The sequence below is a fragment of the Lissotriton vulgaris genome, chromosome 1_1 (assembly GCF_964263255.1).
Source record: "Lissotriton vulgaris chromosome 1_1, aLisVul1.2, whole genome shotgun sequence".
NCBI lineage: Eukaryota > Metazoa > Chordata > Amphibia > Caudata > Salamandridae > Lissotriton > Lissotriton vulgaris.
The window spans coordinates 614,573,725-614,589,902 of NC_141685.1; the positions used below are offsets into that span (position 1 = coordinate 614,573,725).

The window sequence follows — 16,178 nt, forward strand, 5'->3', positions numbered from 1 at the left end:
ATCATCAAAGTTGATAAAATAACCAGATGCAGTTCTGTCAATTGGTGGGATTGCTTCCGGATTTCTATTGATCTTTGCATTGTTTTTTGTTACCTTTGTGTAGTCCGAAGCTACATCGTTGTAGACTGGAGTTTCTTGTTGAACTGTAGCAATTTGGGTCTCAAGAGGCACAAGTTCCATGGCTTTGTTACATAGTCCTTTCTCAATCACCGCAGGTTTATCAAATGTGATTAGTCTCTCAGTTTGGACCTCTTGGATTGTAGCAAGATTTGGTCTTCTGCTATTTCTTGGGAGTCCACTGGGCCTACTACTTATTATTGGCCACATGGTTGTGGTTTCACCAGGTCGATTGATACAACTCGGTTCTCCTTTTTACCAGCAAAGGGCGGTAGCACAACTGATCTTGTTCCGCTGACTGCTAAGACAGGAACTGCTTTTCTGTAAGAAGGCCCAAATTCCTTCTTTACCGCGATCTTTTCTCTGACCAGATCCCCAATCTTTGGAATTCAGACAGGTCTTGCTGGGACAGGTGGTTTTTCTTCAGTGGTAGTTGGCTTTAATTTTTCGTTACTCAGACTTTCTTGTTTCATTTAAGTCCTATAAAATAGCCAAACGATCTTTGATATCAAAAGCTTTTTGTTGCACCACTGAAGTTTGACGATCTAAGTCCTGAATAAGCATTCTAGTTCCAAATAAGAGTTCATACGGGCTGACACCTCCTAGAGAATTTCTTGGCATATTATTAAGACTACGTTGGACACTTGTTAGATGTTTGACCCACCCATCACCCGAACCTAATACCCTCCCTGTTATAGATTGCTTATGTCACGGTTTTTCTTTCCACAACCGCATTTCCCTCAGGATGGAAGGGAGAAGAGTACCGCAATGCAATGCCCATGCTGGCTATGGCATCCTTGTAAGCCCGAGAGCTAAACGCAGGACACTGGTCAGAATGTAGCATGCCAATTGCGTATGTGCCGATAAAGACTTGCAAATCTTTTATACAGTACTGGCGTCAGCCGAGCGCTGGGGCCACATCCAAATGGATCTCGTACAGGAATCCACTGCGACCATGATATATTTATAGTTACCGTCCCTTTGTAAGGGTCCACAGTGGTCCAGGTAAACACATGCTAATGGTTTGTCTGAGATTAGAAGGGGCGTCTGCGCTGGTCGTTTCACAGTTGACACTTTCATTTTCTGACATATTTCACATTCTAGAACATAGTTCCTGGTCTGTTTTCTCATTCGTGGCCATCAAGATCTCTGTTTTAATAATGATACTGTGGCGGAAATACCAGCGTGTGCAGAGGCGAGACCTTCGTGTGCCGCTAAAATTAGTTCTAACCTGTGCTCAGTGTTTGGAATTGCTCCATCCCCCACTCCAGGGATTTGAGCAAACGGAACGTTGTACGCATCAGTTTTATATGAATACTTTACTAGAAAGCCTTTCGGGAGTGCTTTACCGCTGTTTTTCACTGAAGCACTAACAGTTTGCATTATCTCGCTGTATTTTTGTTTTTGACAGAGTGATGGCAGCTACGGAAGCCGTTTGTACAGCTGCTTTTGCGCTCTCGTCAGCCAATGAATTCCCTGCAACGTGAACGCCATCACGTTGATGACTCAGTGTATGAATCACGTGAGTCTTTTGTAATTTTATTTGTAAAAGAACTACCTGTTCCCAAAGCATTTTATGCTTGATTGTGCCATCTTTTGCATCTTTGTAATTGTTTTGAACCCAGTTCTGTAAGTATTCATTGTAAGACTGGACACAGTAATAGGAATGCACACTATTCGTGTGGGGAATTCTCGTTCGCTATTTTCAAGTGCCATCTTAAAACACTGTAGTTCAGCTCGCTGAGCTGTACAGTCTCAGAGTACTTGAGTTTTAGTCATCAAAGGTTTAATTTTCCCTTCATGCCAACGACCTTTAACAATCGCGAATGCAGTACTATAGGCTATTTTACCCAGATCCACGGGTTGTGCTGAGCCGTCTGTATATATTATACAATCGTAATGTTCCAGAGGCAAAATCTCTATCGGCAGAGAACATTCATATTCGTATTGCAGAAATTCTTGTGTTTTTAAATTAGGATCAAATTCATATGCTACGTCTGGTGCAGCAAAGAGAATTAACCCATTGTATCCATCTTGGGTGTAAAGCTTTAGCATTGGGAATGCTTGCTCTTGTTACTGCTTCGAGGGCAGGTATTGGTGTAACGATAATTATTAGTTTACCTTGGGCTAGGGCGCTTTCCTTTGCTACAGAAGTTTGAACCGCAGTTAGAATTTTTTGAGTAGAACTGAATTTCATTTCAGCTTGTGTGTACAAGTGTGATTTGTAAGCTATTGGTACAGTTTCTCCCTCATTAGAGGTCAGGTATGTGAACCCGCATCTTCCTGGGATGACTCTGCAAACACGCGCAAATGAACGCAACCTTGTAATCAGTCGTGTTTTAGCTAACATATCTGTCTGTAACTATCTTAAAATGTCTGTGTGTTTTTGAGTCCAATTGGTTTAAAATCAGGTTTTATTAGTTCGTAGGATGGTTTAACCCTCTCTGCATAATTTAGAATGTATGTTCTTCCGAAATTCAGGAAACCTAGTATTGACTGCAGGTTTTTCAGCGTTTTTGGAGCTTGTAGTACAACACACTTCTCTAAGAAGTTGTCTGCCAGGCTTTTGCCTTCACTTGATAATTTGTATCCTACAAATAGGACAGTTAAATGGGCAATTCTAGATTTTTTTAAATTAAATTTGTACCCTTCTGAAGCGAACCCAAGTATTATGGTTTTCACTCTTTTCAAGTGAGTCTCCAGGTCATCATCTGCAAGATAGATGTCTACATAAGACAATGCCTCATCATCATAAATTTGTAGTAACTCTGTTACCCTTGCTGAAAATAATCCTGGGCTGTTCTTGAATCCCTGTGGGAGAGGACAAAATTGTTTTTGCGACCCCATTATTGAGAAAGCGGTCAAAGACCTGCTTTCAGGTGCAATGTTTTGACAGAAGAATCCATTAGACAGATATCTAATGTCGTTTTATATCTTTTGCGCACAATGTTATTCATTAGTGCTGCACTGTGTGAGTTTTGGACTGCAAACGTTTTACAGCAGGAGTTTAGAGGTATGTAGTCCACGATATGAATCGTCTGGCTTTGAGACAGGAAACAAAGGATTGTTCATTTGTGAGGTGCATGTTTCAATCACCCCCTGGTATTCAAGTTGATCTAAAATTTCTTTTACTTGTTGTTTAGCTTCTTGCTTAACCGGATACTGCCTCTGTGCAGTAGGTTGATTTTTTAACTGGATTTTATGATGAGGAGAGTCCTCATCCCATCCTACATGATTTTTATATAATGCTGGGGCTTGGGCCACTGCTCATTTTCTAGCAAGTGTGTATTTTTTATGTATTGGAAAGTGATTTGAGAAGGCAGGCATAATTATTTCTTCGCCATGTGGGCACTCCCTGACAAACCCTGACAAACTCTGGTGGCCAGTCGTTTTCTGCTAGAAGGAGGTCATAGCCTTTAGATAGGTTCTCCCAAAAGAGACCTTTTATTTTCCTAGTTTTATCTCCCTCTATACGTAATGTTATTTCATATAGTTTATGGGGCACGCTCACTCAGGTGTTTGCAGTTTCCACTTGAATGTATTCATTTGTGTCCACTGTCCCCAGAAGATTCATCAGGATCTTGCGAGCTATGCTCACTTCTGCTGCGCTGTCTAGCATTGTCTGAGCCCACTCTCCGTTTTTCAGTTGTGTCCTCAGGATTCTCGGCATGTTTTATTTTAATACTTGCTACCTTCTTTCTGGGAAATTGTGATTTATTATTTTGATGAGCAGGTTCTTTGTCTTTGGACTGGACGTGCTCTTCCTTGTGTTCGGACCGTCCTCTTCTTTCCGAGGAACGTGTATCAACATCTTGATATCTGTCAGGTTTTCTCAGATTGTCCCTATTTCTAAGGTTATATCTTTTCTCAGAGGGCTCCCTTTGGGGAGACTTGCCCCCCTCTCTGGAGATCTATTTCTCCGTTGGGGAGACCTTCCCCTGGACTGAAATTGTTTTTCTCTGGGAGTGGTTTGTTTGTTACCCTCCCAGTTCTTGAGAATTGAGGTTATTTTTAATAAAGGTTTTATCAGAATTTTCAATTACTTGGGGTTTTACTGGTTTACCACCCAAACTATCTCTGCCTAATTCCTCATAGGATTTTTAAATTATTTTAGCAAGTTCAAAAGGTTGGTCTGTTACATCGGTCTCCATCAATTTTTTGCGGATTGCCACACATGCTGCTTCTCCTTTTATGTTGGCTAATAATATAGCCGAGACCTGCTTGAAGTCTTTCAGTAATTTCATACCCAGAGTTAAAGCAGGTTCTGGACCGTATTCGTTTTGAATCTGTCTTAGTACATCTGGTATAACCGCCATTGATGGAACACCATGTGTTTCTTTGTAGATAGAAGCAAAGACCGTGCCCCAAGTGTCCCAGTCCTCCACATGTTGTGCGATCCCCATTGGGAGACAGATAGTCAGAATTCTGTGTTTCTCGTGAGGGGTAGTATCAGGAAATACCGCCTCGGAGTGATTTTTTGAGCGAACCAGAATGAATTTGTTCCCGTTTTGCGGGTGCTTTACGAAGACATGATTGTATATTCTGTGGTGTAATTTTATTTGTGTTCCCCTGATGAGGGGTGTTTTGTGGAAGTTTAATTGCAGGTTGGACTGTTGAAGTCCGCATGACATATTGGACCAATTGTCTATGTATTTCAATTAGTTGTTTTAACTGAACTAAAAGTTCTCTGTCTGACATTGTTTCATTCTGGCCATGTGGCTCCTGGTCTACCTAATGGACCTCAATCAATCAATCAGACATTTGTATAGCGTGCTACTCACCCGGAGGGTCTCAAGGCGCTTGGGGGGCGGGGGGAGAGGGGGGGGTCCTCTACTGTTCGAACAGCCCGGTCTTGAGTTGCTTCCTGAAGGAGAGGTGGTCTTGGGTCAGGCGGAGGTGGATGGGGAGGGAGATCCATGTCTTGGCAGCCAGGTAGGAGAAGGATCTTCCTCCGGTTGAGGCTCTTTGGATGCGGGGAACGACGGCGAGGGCGTGGCTGGTCTATAGTAGTTGTCGGGTGGGGGTGTAGAAGCTCAGGCGATCGTTGAGGTATCTGGGTGCTTGGTTGTGGAGAGCTTTGTGTGCGTGGGTGAGGAGTCGGAACGCGATTCTCTTGCCGACGGGGAGCCAGTGCAGGTCTCTCAGGTGTCCGGTGATGTGGCTGTGTCGGGGGATGTCCATGATGAGTCGTGCTGAGGCATTCTGGATGCGCCGGAGCCTGTTTGGAGTTTGGCTGTGGTTCCGGCGTAGAGTGAGTTGCCATAGTCCAGACGGCTGGTGACGAGGGCCTGGGTGACAGTCTTCCTGGTTTCGGTGGGGATCCACCGGAAGATCTTGCGTAGCAGGCGAAGGATGTTGAAGCATGACGAGGACACGGCATTGACTTGTCTGGTCATCAAGAGGGAGAAGTCCAGGATGAAGCCCAGGTTGCGTGCGTGGTCCGTTGGTTTGGGTGCGCTGCCCAGGGCGGTGGGCCACCAGGAGTCGTCCCAGGCGGAGGGTGATGATCCAAAGGATGAGGACTTCTGTCTTGTCGGAGTTCAGTTTCAGGCGGCTGTTAGTCATCCACTCGGCTACGTCTTCCATCTCTTCTTGTAGGTTGGTTCTGGCGGTTGCGGGGTCGTTGTTGAGGGAGAGGATCAGCTGGGTGTCGTCGGCATAGGAGAGGATGTTTAGGTTGTGTTGGCGTGCGATGGCCGCGAGGGGGCTCATGTAGACGTTGAACAGCGTGGGGCATGGTGATGAACCCTGCGGTACGCCGTAGAGGACTTCGGTGACCTCGGATCTGAATGGGGGGAGGCGGACTCTGTGTTCTTCCGGTGAGGAAGGAGGTGATCCACTCCAGTGCCTTCCAGTGCCTTCTCCTGGATTCCGATGTTGTTCAGGCGCTGCACTAGGGTGCGGTGGCAGACAGTGTCGAACGCTGCGGAGAGGTCCAGGAGGATGAAGGCTGCTGTTTCCCCGTTGTCTAGCAGGGCTCGGATGTCGTCAGTGGCTGCGATGAGGGTGGTCTCGGTGCTGTGGTTGGCCCGGAAGCCGGATTGCGAGTGGTCGAGGGATCCATTCGTCTCGAGGAAGGCGGCCAGCTGTCTGTTGACGGTCTTCTCGATGACTTTGGCGGGAAAAAGGAAGGAGCGAGATGGGGCGGTAGTTTTTGAGGTCGGTGGGGTCCGCTGATTGTTTCTTCAGCAGGGCGCTGAGCTCGGCGTGCTTACAGCTCTCTGGGAAGGTGGCAGTGTTGAAGGAGGCGTTGATGATGTCCCGGAGATGGGGTGCGATGACTGAGTCGGCTTTGTTGAAGACGTGGTGAGGGCAGGGGTCGGTTGGTGATCCGGAGTGGATGGAGTTCATTGTGCGGATGGTGTCTTCAGTGTTGACCGGGGTCCAGGTGCGGTGGGTGCTGGTGGGTGGCGTTGGTGCGGTTGTAGGGTGCATTGGCTGTGTGCTGAAGCTGTTGTGTAGGTCTGCGATCTTGCTGTGGAAGAACGAGGCGAGCGAGTCGCAGAGGTCTTGCGAGGGAGTGTTGTCGTTTCTGGCGCTTGGGTTCGAGAGCTCTTTGACGATGTTAAAGAGTTCCTTACTGTTGTGGGCGTTGTTGTCCAGTCGTTCCGTGAAAGAGGTTTTCTTGGTGGTGCGGATCAGTTGGTGGTGTTTTCGGATGGCGTGCTGGAGGGTGGTCATGTCTGTAGTCGGGTCCCGGCGCCAGGCTCTCTCGAAGGCTCGGCAGTTCTTCTTGGAGCTCTTGAGTTAGTCTGTGAACCAGGATGCTTTCTTACAGCCGGGTCTGACGGGGGGGGGGGTCTTCAGTGGGGCGAGGTCGTCTGCGCAGCTGGTGATCCATCTTGTTAGGTTGTCGGCGGCTTGGTTGGGGTTTGTTGAGCTGACGGGAGGGTTCTGGCTTAGGGATGAGGTGAGTTGGTCGGTGGTGATCTTGATCCAGCTTCTGCGGGGAACCTGTTGCGGGTGGTGGTCCTGTTGAAGCTGAAGTGGACGCAGCTGTGGTCTGACCAGTGGAGTCCGGTGGCGTGGCTGAAGGAGATGTCGTTGCTGGAGGAGAAGACGAGGTCAAGCGTGTGGCCGGCGTAGTGGGTGGGGGTGGTCACCCGTTGTTTGAGTCTGAGGTTGGCAAGGTTGTCCAGCAGGGTGGTGGTGTTGCGGTCGTTGTTGTTCTCCAGGTGGAAGTTTAGGTCTCCTAGGAGGATGCAGTAAGCGGAGGGGAGGGCGTGCGGGCTGATTAAATTGGCGATGTCTTCGCTGAATTGTGCGCGGGGTCCCGGAGGTCTGTAGATTAGGGTGCCTCTGAGAGTGGTCTTGGGGTCGGTGTGTATCTGGAAGTTAAGGTGTTCGGCGGTTGTGAGGGTGTCGTCGGAGTTGGTCGTGATGCGGATGGTGTTCTTGTGGACGATGGCGATGCCTCCTCCGGTCTGGTTGACTCGGTCCTTCCGGATGATCTTGTATCCGTCCGGGATGGCGATGGCGATGTCGGGCGCTGAGGAGGCGTTCATCCATGTTTCTGTGAGGAAGGCGACGTCTGGAGATGTGGAGTCGAGAATGTTCCAGAGTTCAACGGCGTGTATGGACAGAGCGGGTGTTGAGCAGGAGGCAGGGGAACAGAATGCAAAAAACAATACAATCAACGAGGCAGGCACAGAGGACGACGGAACCAAGAGAAGAACAGTGCGGGAAGGACGGTGATACAGTTACCAGAGGGCAGGCAGGGTCAGGGGGTCAAACCAGCAGGGGCAGAACTCTCAGGTCAGCAGGAGGAGGCCGGGCGCACTCGGGGTGGGCCACGCGTCGGGAGAAGCGACCGGGTCCGACCATGTCAGGTCGGGTCACAGCTCCTCGCCCGTGAGCCTCGCCTAATGAACCCTTGTGGGAGGGAGGAGCAGCCGGGAGGCGGGAGCGGGGTGGCGAGTGGGGGGTTGGGGGGGGAGCGGTGCGGTGATGCTGGAGGGAGCGTGGGTGGGGCCGCGGGGGAGCTGCGGCAGGGAGCGGGGTGGGTCAGGGAACAAGCTGGGACCAAAATCAAGTACAATGCATAAAACGACGAGGGGAACAGAATAAAAAATGCAATCCAATCAACGAGGCAGGGGAACAGAATGCAAAATACAATACAATCAACAAGGCAGGCACAGAGGACGACGGAACCAAGAGAAGTACAGTGCGGGAAGGACGGCGATAGTTACCAGAGGGCAGACAGGGTCAGGGGGGCCAAACCAGCAGGGGCAGAACTCTCTGGTCAGCAGGAGGAGGCCGGGCGCACTTGGGGTGGGCCACGCGGCGGGAGGAGCGACCAGGTCCGACCAGGCCAGGTCGGGTCACAGCTCCTCGCCCGTGAGCCTCGCCTAATGAACCCTGGCCTGGTAATGTGATTTTGATGATTTAGGGCACCATTAAACAAGGGCAGGTGCTCTTGGTATGTTAGTGGAATTTCAACTTCCTCAAAACGAGAGTATTCCTCTGGAGATTCAGCTACTTTATAGAAGTGGAACTCATGTGTTACAGCATTTGCTGCTGGGAAAGTTATCCAGGAATAAAGTTATCCAGGAATAGAATACCTCTGTCTGCCGAAACTCATGTGCCTCTACCACAAATACGACCGTACCACCTCTTGATGTTACTCCACTTTCTATAAGTTTTATAGTTATGGTTTTTCTTATGTTGGCCGGGATGATTACTGCATCATGGTCGTCTTCATTTAACCCTGTAAGGTCTGCACCTGGTTGATTCGCATTTACTGCGGCTCCACCGGTTTCGTTGTTGTCGCCGTTAAGCGACATTATTTCATGAAAAGTGTCTTGTAGAGCAAGTTTTTTTTTGAGAAAACAAATTATTAGGTGCACAATATTTTGGAACACTGTATCCTTCAACGTTGATTATACCGTAAACTAATACATAGGATTCTCATCCTACTAAGTTCCGGCGGATATTAACCTTTTACCCACTCCATACGTCTATTGGAGTTTACGGGAAAAGGAGTCTGTGTGAAAAAGAACGACTGAGTTACTCTAGTATCTTGCGTTAGATTTTCGCCTTACCAAACGTTGGGCGCCATGTAGTGTAGTTCCTATTTTCCCAATAGGCTCTGCGCATTGGAATAACAAACAATAGTTTAGACGTAGGACTGAGGTCGACTAGGTCTCTATTGAATATTTTAGACTTAATTTAGGTTTGCCATCTAGCTCAGAGGTCACTAGAAACTTTCTCGAATGAAAAAGGGAGGAGTGAACTTCCCTGATTAGACAAGAAGGGATTCAGCTTCTGACAACCGCATAAACATGACAACTTTGCTCCCCTAGAATAAGGAGTATATCTACGGATTTGTGTGAAAACAATAGATAGCTATTTCACTCAGTCAGTTGTGCATACTTAGTTTCACTAGAGTGCAGAGAAATAGAGAGACAGGCTTTTTCAATAAAAATATATTATTTATTGAACAGTCTTCCTTCTCATGCAAGAGAAATGAATTGCTATGATTGCAATACTTGTTATAAAGTAAAGTGCGTACAGTAAAGGGAGTATTATGAAATAATACTGTAAAAGCATTGATATTGTTTCTGAGCCATATGATACTTAAAAAAGGTATAAAATGTATACAGTTACATACAAAGATAAAAGCTTGACTAAACGTACTCAACTGGTGCTTCTAAATATGCCTACCCCGGTGTACCTAACCTAAGCCTAGTATGTGGGAAGGAGTAGAAGGGCCGCAGTTTAAGTTTAGTTCGTTTTTGCCAAGTATAAGACCCAAGAATTCGCTAAGGATCTAATCAGCTCCGTACCTTGGTTTTTAACCGGAGGAGGTTGTGTATCTCGCTCTCAGTACTCGATCTCCCAGTAACCCGCGAGGGTGACTGGAAACACCGGAGCTGGATTTTCTCGGCAGGAGAAAAAAGACAGCGTCTTTCTCAGTGCGTCAAATGGGAGGGACGGCTTCCTTCGGCACTCGCATCAGCTGGGCTTCAGATAAGTAGATAGCCGCTCTGCTCCACACCACTGTGTGTTGCTTAAGGCAAACGCTGGTATATTTATACCTGGAAGGTGCCGTGTTTGACGTAAGGTTTGGACATAAGACGTCAATTAAAGACATCACTAAGAACTGACCGTTCTTTCAGTGCTTGCAGGAGTTCTAAGACAAATCAAAACAAAAGCATGGGGAATTCCCAGGTTGCTGGAGGTTTGGTATGTTGTAAGAACTCGTTGTGCTTTCTAGGAGTCTAATGAAGTAGCCTTGCCGCATTTGGTTTGCATTGGCTTATTATTAAATACGAAATATTTAATTAGGGTCCTAGATAAAACACAACAAGAGTACACCCAAATACTTGTATACTTCAACTTGTTCCAGTTGGGTGTTCTCCATGTACCATTTACTTTTAGGTCTTAGATTTATATTCTTGGTGACCACCATGATTTTTGTTTTAGTTTCATTTATCACCATCCCATTTTCCTTTGCGTAAATGGTTGATTGATTGATTAGACGCTGTAGTCCAACTTTAGTATGGCTTAAAAGGATGGCATCATCTGCATACAGTAAATTAGAAATCTGTTTATCAGCTAATTTCGGAGGGTGTGCGTTTAATTCAACCCAGGTTTTACTACACAAGAGTTGAATCAGTTTTAACAGGTCAGTTGGAATATTTTTTTCCTGGAGCTTTTTCCATAATATGTTTCTTTAGACGCAATCAAAGGCAGATTTGAAGTCTATAAAACATAGATACAGGGGCTGTTTGGCTCCGATTGACTTGTCCATTAGAAGAGATAATGCCAGGATGTTTGTCATCGTCCCCGGCCCTTTAATAAAGCCAGTTTGATTCGGTGGCAATATATCTTATTTTCTATTGCCCATTCATTTACATTTTTAAGTAGAATCCTAGCGAACAGCTTAGCATCTGTCTCTCGTAGGGTGATAAGCCTATAATTTTCCGGAAGTGCCCAGTTTCCTTTTTTAAAGATTGGCGAGATTAAAGACCCTCGCCATGACTCAGGGATAACGCCTATCTGTATAATTTCTTTGAATAGCTTTACTAGATATACTGCCCATAGTTCTGGATTTTCTTTATAGAGAGCAAACAGGATACCATTTGGTCCTGGTGCCCCATCTTTCAGTTTCTTAATTAGTTTTATTAGTTGGTCTTTTGTTATTACAATTTGTACTTCCATCTCACAGTCATATCTGTCTGTAGGTGGCGTTTCAATTTGTCATTATTGTACCATTCTGGTCTAGATGTTTTCTGAGAAATGTGACCCATTCTTGCTCAGTTAAAGTGGATGAAACCACCAATTTATTTGGTCGCACTAGTCCATTTATGATTTTCCAGAACTCTTGCATTTGTTGGTTTGCTTGCATGGAATAATTTTGACCAGAATACTTGTTTTGCTTGATTTTTCATTCCATATTAATTTCTTCAAGTTTTGATTTAAAGATTTCAATTTGCCTAATATTTCCTCATTGGCGACGAACTTTTTGATTTGCCTTTTCATCCTATTTCGAGCTCTTTTTAATTTTGTAATTGTATATGGAAGATTTATATATGTTTTCTTTTCCTCTCGTTGCTCATGTTGGTTCCTTTTGTTCAATCGCATTTGAGGTTGAGATTGGGGTTTAACCAGCTTCCTGGTAAAATATACCCACTGTTCAATTGATATTTCCTTTGTTCTATCATTGAAGCAAATCTCTACTAGTTTCTCGACTTGTTCGTTCATCGCATCCTTATTTTGGACAGTCCAAAACAGTTTTTTATAGTTTATTGTTCCAAGGTACCCCTGGACAGTTTGGTATGGTTGGTTTATATTACTCCTAATATTGGTAGTTATCTGCTGACAATTGTCACTATCCGCAACTTTCTCTAGTGGATATGAGATAATGTTCTGAAAGATATTAAGTGATGTCATTGCATAATCAATCTTCGACCTTGCATTGTGCGAGATGTATGTATATGCTGGAGGAGTATCTTCTTTAAATCGCCCATTAAGAATACGCAGAGCCATGCTTCTATGTCTTTAACAAACTGTATACAGATTTTATTTCGTAAGGAGTTAGTCTCCTTTCCTAGCTCCTGATGGGGGATTGACCATTGTTGATCTTGTGATTGCGAAATATCATCCCTTATAAAAGGTGATAATAATTTTAGGTTAAAATCCCCGGTCATCATATAGTCTGCTTGAGGGTCATCCAACATTTGTTCCAATAAAGTTATTAAGTGTTGCACAAGTTTATTCTCTACTAGTTCGTGTTGGATGTATATATACATTAATCAAAAATAAGAACTTCGATTTCTGATTAATTGTTTTATATTTCAATTTGATTATTAGAATGTTCGTACTATTTGAGTCCAATTGCTCATGCTCAGCCTGTAGGTCACTGGAAATAAATGTTGCTAGCCCCCCGCTCGGACGGCCATATTTATGGATTTCATTTGCATATTCAAAGTAACCTATATAACCCTGTAACATAAATGGTTTGTCTTCCTAGATTTCCTGCAATAGGATAATCTGGCATGGGAGCGGTATAGAGTCTGTGTGCATTATGAATCTTTGTTCCCAATCCAGTTATGTTCCATGAGCATATTGTCATTTTTTCCCCCATCTTTTACTTTAGTTGAGGGGAACTTAGTTCTATTCCCTCATTGTTCCTTATTAGTATGTAATGCCAGGGTGATCCATTTTTCATTTATTTCTGAGTTTTTTTCTATTTTCCTTTGCGGTAATGTTACTCCTACTTTCTGAGCAGATCTGCCCCGTGCATTGTTTTAGTACGGTACCCATTTGCCTGTTAGTTTTTACCTGGTGCACCTGATTTTCATCACTAATAAGTGGTGTCGGATAAACTTGTGGAACTTGCTTAATATGCCCCAGGCTTTAAAATGTATTTTGTTCAATTAAAATCTGTTCTGCTATTAACGTTGAATTTAATGTAATTAATGTGGGTGCTTGAAGACTATCCTTTTCTGTCATAAATTCAATAGAATCAATATCCTCACTCACAATTTTAAATAGTGATGGGATTGATTTAAATAATCTGAGTATAGTCCCTCTATTTAATGTATCTTGCCTGCCTCTAGATTCAAATACTGGTGCAAAAAGGAGTTGTACTTTGGTCATTTGATAGATGTTTGTTCTGGACATCTGTTTCCTTGGCTTGCTTTGTTTTGTAAGTAATTCTTTTTACCCCTTCCCGATTTTCAATAACCATTTGGTCCCAATCTGGCAATTTTGTATTCCTTTTATCTTCCTCAATCACATTATTTTTAAAATATGTTTCAGTTTTTTCCATCAACATATTGATGTTGATGGTAAGTTGTTTTTAGCGTTACCTTTATAGGAGTGCTATCATTCCATCTTTGAGAACTGTAGGTGATCAGGCAATTATCATCTTCTTCTTTTAGTAGCTAGTCTTCAGCTTGAGGTGGGCTAGCTATAGTCCTTAAGTCCGCCTGCTCTTCTAACCTTCTGTTTTCTACCATCAGCGGCTCTTGCTCTATATTCAGCCCTTCACCCGTTAACTTTATTTTCCTCATATTAATACCTTCCTCCCTATTTTTTTGTTCCATTCCCATTTGTTTGTTTTTTACACATTTAACAGCTATATTTTCCCTTGATGGTTTTGGTTCAAATATAGCAAAGTATTTGTTATTCCCATTCTTAATTATTGATGAGATCCTTTTTATCCTCTTGGTAATTAATTTCGTATATCATATCCTTTCATGTCTATGGTAATTATCTGGTCTTCATCCGATTGCATTACGTGTTTGGTTTTTACATTTTTCCTTGCTTTACGTAGTTTTTTCCTTTGGCGTTTTGACAACGTAGTAAAGCCATCGGTGTCCTGGTCTTTACATTCCTGTTCTACTCTTGTTTCAATACTGGCTGTTTCATCCCTTATTTGGTCCAATAATTGAACATCTAGTGATGATATTTTTTCGCCATGTGCATTTGGTTTTATCTGTGACTTTCTTGCTGATGTTTTTTCTGGCCCCTCAATACTTTCCATGCAGCGGATATATTCCTCATCATTCTTATCAATCGTTCTAGTAAATTTAGTATTGTCTTTCATTTTTTCATACACGTTTCCATTTTCCTTTTGGATGTTCTTTTTAGTGTCTTCTATTATAGTGTGCAAAACCTATGGTATTATTGCTAGCTTGTCTATAATAGGTGAACAGATACATTCTGTGGAAATTTTTTCATTATCCTTTTGGGCTCTATCAGACCATTAAGCTGAGCAAGTTTGTCATTCCCCGCAACTGCATTTGCCATCATTTTAAGAAGATCAATTGGAATATCCATTTTATTGGATTGATATTTTAATGCTTCTAATGTGAGAGTCGAGGTTTGGTAGAAAATATCCCAACTTATCCCCATATCTTGTTGTTTTATTCCAGTTTGGTTATTTTGTGTTGTCTTTCAATTTTGATATTTATTATCCGAGGAGGTTGCGTATTCTGCCATGAAGAGGTCATTCATTTTTAAGTCAGAATCGTTATTTACTTTATTTCCTATATCATCCCCTCCATTTAGATTGTCTTGCCTTATTCCGTGATGGCCATTGTCTTCTTGGATGACACTCCCATTTTTGCAACTTTGATTACTCTATTGTTTCGGCAATATTTCCTCAGGAACTATGTGCAACCTTTTCTTGATTTCAACATTTACTCCTATAGGAATCATTAGCTGTTTTTGTTCCATCCTACCTCCCTGATTTGCTTGATGGACATCGGGAAAATTGAAATCAGGGTCCTTTATATAGCAATTTGTGTCCTTATTCAATACATCTGGTACATCTGTTGCATCGGATATATCCATTTCTTTTAATTTATCTTGATGATTTGTCCCGGAAGGTATAGTTACACTTAATATATCCTGGTCTGTGATTTGAAATTCATTATCCTTTTGTTCATTTATCTTACTTTAGGAGTTACACTTTCCTTTTTGTAGGCTACTTTGTGTGACTTGCATACTGGATTTTTTTCTACTTATAGGTTTAATTGGGGGTTTGTAATTTATTTTTTTCCGCATCTGTACGATTTGTCACCAGAACTCCAGTAGGATCCTTCATAAATTGAAATTTATCTGGGATTTTACCCGATTTCTCAAACATCCTTGCTACTGGAGAAATTAGTGTCTGATTCGGTCCAACAGTGTTTGCTTTAACTTTTTTTAACACCTTAGATTGTTGTATTTTCTTTGTACGTCTTGTAGTTGGTCCGGACGTCCTCTCCTTACCAAAGTGCATAATTCCTCTTTCTACTCGCCCTGTCCCTTTTTCGTGTATCGTAGCGTGATCTCAGACCATCTGCTCACGAAGTCCAGGGCTCAGTAAAAAATTGTCTCAAGAATTCTGGGGATTTAAACGGCTTAGGAGGTTAAAGGATTAAAAGGATCAATACTTTCCCACGTATCGCGCTCAGCCACAGTTTCCAGCCGTTTTTTATCCAGTACACCAGTACACCCAGTTATAGAAAGTGATCCATTCACCGTTCACCGTACAGTCAGTCAGCCCGCTGAAGGCTAAACCATGGACCATAAGCCACCGCTAACTCTAAACCCCGGTGCGGGCTCTCAATTCACATCCACATCTCAAAAAAAAAAAAAAAAAAAAAAAAACACATTGCTCCAGTTTTATGCTCTTTTGGGTCATTGTTTCAAATCTCTTACACTGTTTGTCCAACAGCAGCCAAACGCTTCTAGATCCAGTAAGCACCAAGCTTATTAGCTTTTTTTTCCCCTGCTGGGATATTTCAGGGGATACCCCCGCTTCAATTCACTCCAGCTTACCTCTACCTTTGCCTCAGCTTAAACTGCACGGTAGGAGAAAGAGAGCCGGTGGACCACTTACTCCATTACTCCATTATTCCAACACACCCGCAGTGGTCTGCAACAGGTCGCCTCCACCTCCACAGCCTGTCTGCTCACTTTTCCCTGCAGACCCAGTCACAAAAATATAACCTCCAACGCCAAAATGCCGAGCTGCCAAACACCAAACACAAGGGCAGCAAACATTCATCAAACCAATTAAATCTTTAATGCAATTCACAAATATTTTTTTTTAAGAAAATGTT

The 16,178-nt window shown here is 43.6% G+C and overlaps 1 protein-coding gene across 2 annotated transcripts in view; it reads right to left on the bottom strand.

The window, feature by feature from the left end:
• ZZZ3 (zinc finger ZZ-type containing 3) overlaps positions 1 to 16,178 on the bottom strand; it is a 430,359-nt gene that overhangs the window by 360,299 nt on the left and 53,882 nt on the right. The gene's annotated exons all lie outside the window — the stretch shown is intronic.